We start from the raw sequence: 5,201 nt of genomic DNA on the forward strand, positions 1-5,201 counted from the left end.
GATTTTCTAGCCATCTTGCGGAGTTCACATACAAATGCGATTCTCGAGTGTAATAGAAAGTCGTATGGTTGATTGTTTGGTTATCTGGACATATTTCCTTGCTTTACGATTGCTATTATAATTTGTTTATGATGAAATTCTATTGATTGTTTTAATTTTTGAGTATATGAGTATGATCATACAATGCCCTGTTTAATATATCAAAATTTCATGACTTGCGATTTATATGGGATTATGAATGATAAGTGCTTAATCTTAGAGGGTGCTCCTCACTGTGATAGCCATTGACGCTATCAAACCGTAACAGTTGATGCAGGTGTAGTGCGAGTTGATGCTATTAACTTAGTTGCTAGAGCAGATCGGTTATCAGGAGAGCCAGGCGGGGTCCCTGCGGCCCATATTGAGTTCCACTATTACATGATAGGTTTCTAGTTTTTGTTAATAATGAACTTTGTATTTAGGATTGTATAAGTCCTGTATGGGCGCCACATTTGAAATTTTGTAATGATTAAATTTTTTTTATTTAATGCATGGTTTATTCTAGCTTTGTTGCTGTTAACTCTGATTAATGACAAACAGTTCAAATTTACACTGAATTTTATAGGCTAACACTCGAATTTTTGGGAAACGGGTTATATACTCGGGTCCTGAAAACACAGGGCGTTACAGAGTAGAATATAGATATTTCCAAAAGATTAGGGGAATGGTCCCATGAAATCGATGCCCCAGTAATCTAACGCTTCAATAATAAGAATGAGGTTCAACGACATCATATTTCAAGGAGATACTCCTCCCAATTTCTGACATCACTTGCACGCTTTGCATAGTTCATGTATATCTTTTAGCATAATGGTTCAATAAAAGTCACATTTTAAAATTTTCATGGTGGTCTTCTTAGCCGAAATGTGGCCACCACAAGCATATGAGTGGCAAAAGGAGACGACACTTTGTTGTTCATGATCAGGTACACATCTCTTAATGATTTGATCTGGGCAGTATATAAAAAGACATGTATCATCCCAGAAGAATTTACATACCTCGGTAAAGAATTTCTTCTTATCTTGTGGAGTACAATGAGTAGGAATTGTACTTGTGGCAAGATAATTGGCAATATCAGCGTAACAAGGTAATTGAGAGAATTTAAAAAGTTTTTCATTTGGGAACATGTCATTAATAGATGTTGTCTCCATGGTCTCAGATAAAACAAGTTGAGAGAGGGTCATTCACTACATTTTCTACTCCTTTCTTATCTCGAATTTCAAGGTCAAACGCTTAGAGTAGAAGGATCCATTTTAACAAAAGAGGATTATGATCTTTCTTAGAAAGAAGATACTTCAATGTCACATAGTCAGTGACTATAATAATCTTAGATCCTATCAAGTAGGACCTAAACTTGTCTAAAGCGGACACTACAATTGTGAGTTCCTTTTCTGTAATAAAGTAGTTCACATGGGCAGGGTTAAGAGTTCTACTCACATAGTATATGACATATGGTTTCTTCTCTTTTCTCTGACCTAACACCGTCTTAATTGTACAATCGCTCGCATCGCACATGATCTCAAAAGGTAAACTCCAATCAAGTGGTTGTATAATGGGAGAGCTACTCAACATGCCTTTGAGCTTAGCGAAAGATTTTTGGCATTCTTTGCTCTACTCAAAGGGACTTTTCTTTTAAAGAATGTTACACAAAGGATGAGAGATGAAACTAAAGTCCTTTATGAATCTTTGATAAAATCCAGCGTGTCCTAAAAAGGATTGCATATCACGTATATTCTTGGGTGGAGGTAGGTTAGAGATTAAGTTAATTTTTGCTTTATCTGCCTCAATTCCATTGGATGATGAACCATGAAATGACATTTTTCTCCATTTAACACAAGGTTCTTTTACTCACATCTCTTCAGCACTAATTTCAAATGTTCAAGACACTCGCCAAAGGATGAACTAAATATAGAGAAGTCATCCATGAATACCTCTAAAAGTTTTCCCATCATGTTGGAAAAAAATACTCAACATGCATCGTTGGAATGTAGTAGGAGCATTACACAATTCTAATGGCATCCTTTGGAATGCAATAGTGTCAAAAGGACATGTAAATGTGGTCTTTTCTTGGTCCTCAAGGGATATCTCTACCTCGTTGTAGCCTAAATACCTGTCAAGGAAGCAATAATAGGAATGACTTGTTAACCTTTGTAAGATTTGATCAACAAAAGACAAATGAAAGTGGTCCTTTCTTGTGACGGTATTCAATTTTCGGTAGTTAATGCACATTCTCCAACCATTAGTGACTCTGGTTGGCACAAGTTCACTATCTACATTGGCTATGATAGTGATCCCGAACTACTTGGGTACCACCTGAGTTGGACTCACCCATTAGCTATCAGATATATGGTATATGATACCCACATCTAATAGCTTTAATACATCAGACATAACTGCTTCCTTCATGTTTGGATTTAACAGGCGTTGTGGTTGTCTAGACATTTTCACATTATCTTCAAGGTGAATGCGATGAGTACAAATCAAAAGATCGATTCCCTTCAGGTTTCCAATTGTCAATCTAAGGGCTTCTTTTTTTTCTTCAAGAGTAGAAATGAGCATATTCTCTTGTTCCTCATCCAAGTGGGAAGAAATTCCCAGTGGATATGTTTTATCTTGTCCTAAATAGGCATATTTAAGATAAGCAGGCAATGGTTTTAGGTTAAGATTTGGTGCCTTAGCACTACATGGTAGATGCTTTGTGTAAGTTTGGGGTAATTTTTCAAATTTAGACCTCCAACAGTTAGTTTCAAGTATCGGCGCAGCATCAACCAAGGCATCCATATCCCTAATCATGTCATCATCTAAATCAATATAATGGGCCAAGCAGATCTCTAGAGCGTCGAAGTATAAAGTCAAAAACAACTTATCTTCCATGAATGAATCTATTAGGTTAACCTCGTGGATATCATCACTATCCTCATGTTGTTTGCACATGTTAAACACATTCTGCTCAAGTGTCATATTCCCAAAGGATAGCTTCATAATCTCATTCTTACAATTAATTATGACATTTGATGTGGTTAGGAATGGTCAGACAAGAATGACATGAATTTGAGTTCGAATATCAATGATAGGTTGTGTATCCAAAATAATAAAATCTACTGGATTGTAGAATTTATTGATATCGACTAACACATCCTCTATCATCCCCTTGGTATACGAATCGAACGATCAGCAAGTTAAATTGTGGTCTTAGTGGGTTTTAATTCACCTAGGCCCAGTTGTTCGCATATTGAGTATGAGATCAGATTCACGCTTGCCCCCATATCAAGTAATCCGTGTTCAATCTAGTGGTCTCCAATCACACAAGAGATGGTTGGGCTACCGGGATCTTTATATTTTTGGGACATATCTTATTTGAGGATGAAACTCACTTTCGCTGTCAAAAATATTCTAGTCTGGATATTTTATTGTCTCTTGGTGGTATATAAATCTTTCAAAAACTTGGCATGTGAAGGGATTTTTTTATGACATCCAACAGAGGGATGTTGATTTTTACATATTTTAGCACCTTTATGATATCCTAAGTATTTGGTGAGATCAACCTTTGTGGGAATGGAGCAACTAACTTATTCTCATGTGTAGTGTTACTAGGTCCATCATCTCTCTACATTCTTCTGAGTCTTTAGGATTCTTAGCCCTCATCAGGATGCTTTTATCAATTGTTTTTCTACTTCTAAGAATGGTGATAGACTTTTCTTGCTTCAAATGTTGATTCAAAGAGCTCGGGTCACTTATCTTACATTGTGGTTTTGGGTTAAGTAGAGGTTGGGTAGGAAGAGTCTCATTCTCCCTAACAGCAAATTGTGACTCTATTCTTTAAATGGACGATGCAAACACTCCCAATGATGTTTTAATATCTTAGAATACTTACAACATATTTTGATTGAACTACTCTTGATTATGGATAAATTTTTGAACTAGATCCTCTTAGGTTCTTTTCTGATTTAATAATGGATTGAAGATTGAATGAAGAGACCCTTGAGGATTTCTGTCTGTATTAGGCATTTGCTTATTCCTCCAATTGAAGTTTGGGTGGTTCCACTAATTATAATTATATATGTTAGAGATATGAGCATTGAATGACCTTTGATAATTGTTTACGGCATTAGATTTATCATGTAATAACTCTTAGAACGCAGGGATTGTTAGACACTCATACGTCAAGTGTATGTTACTAGCACATATACCACAAACAGTTTCAACGGTCTCGTTAGGTCTAATCATTTATACTCTCTTCAGTTCTATGGCCTCGACCTTTCTCGTGAGGTTAGCCACCCTGGCGTTAACATTATATTCCTCCACTCTCCTTAGATTTAGTCGATTTGGGGATAGTGGGCTTAGAAGAAGTATTCCATAACTGTGCATTTTCTACAAGAATGTTAAGATAATCCCACACGTCATCGGGACCTTTATTCATGAATTCTCCATTGCACATTATCTCTACGAATTGGTGTATGGACAGAGTCAGTCCATCATAGAAAAATCTTATGACTAGCCAAAATTTTTAACTATGATGTAGGCAAGCATTTAGGATATCCTTGAACCTTTCTTAGCAATGGAAGAAGGTTTCTTCTTCTTTCTGTGAGAAGATCATGATGACCCTTCTAAAGGTATTGGTTTTATGAACAGGGAAGAATTTTTTAAGGAACTCCCAAGTCATCTCAGCCTATATCTCAATCGATCTCGGTCTTAAGGAGTGAATCCATGACTTAACCTTATCCTTCAAAGAAAAAGGGAATAATTTTAATCTTAGGGTGTCGTCTGACACATTATGGAAGTATAAGGTTGCTACAATCTCATCAAACTTCTTGAGATGTAGGTATGGACTCTCAAAATCTAGTCCATGGAACTTTGAGAGTAGTTGGATCACTCCTGGCTTAAGATGTAGGTGTGCTCGTCCTTGTTGGGTGCAAATAATCACGTAATGTTCTAGTTAAAGGACCATTGTGTAACTCATTCTCGTCTTATTGCTCCTCAGCACGATGGTGAGGTTGATTTTCAGCCATATTTTTTGCTAATTCAGAAGATCTTAGGTGCTGTCTAATCCGATGATGGATAGATAGACCTTCAACTAATCCTCCACTTAAGAGACGTAGAGTGTTGTCATGGACCCACTTGGACATGAAACACTTTGAGACCAAATTCTAAGCTAAGCCCAC

The 5,201-nt window shown here is 36.6% G+C and overlaps 1 non-coding gene across 1 annotated transcript; it reads left to right on the top strand.

Moving 5' to 3' along the window:
- The first annotated feature begins 4,548 nt into the window (after positions 1-4,548).
- LOC131223456 (small nucleolar RNA R71) lies at positions 4,549-4,654 on the top strand. The gene has a single exon (XR_009160462.1). It is a non-coding gene; the product is annotated as a small nucleolar RNA R71 (small nucleolar RNA).
- The last annotated feature ends 547 nt before the right edge of the window (positions 4,655-5,201 follow it).

The sequence above is a fragment of the Magnolia sinica genome, chromosome 1 (genome assembly GCF_029962835.1).
Source record: "Magnolia sinica isolate HGM2019 chromosome 1, MsV1, whole genome shotgun sequence".
Lineage (NCBI taxonomy): Eukaryota > Viridiplantae > Streptophyta > Magnoliopsida > Magnoliales > Magnoliaceae > Magnolia > Magnolia sinica.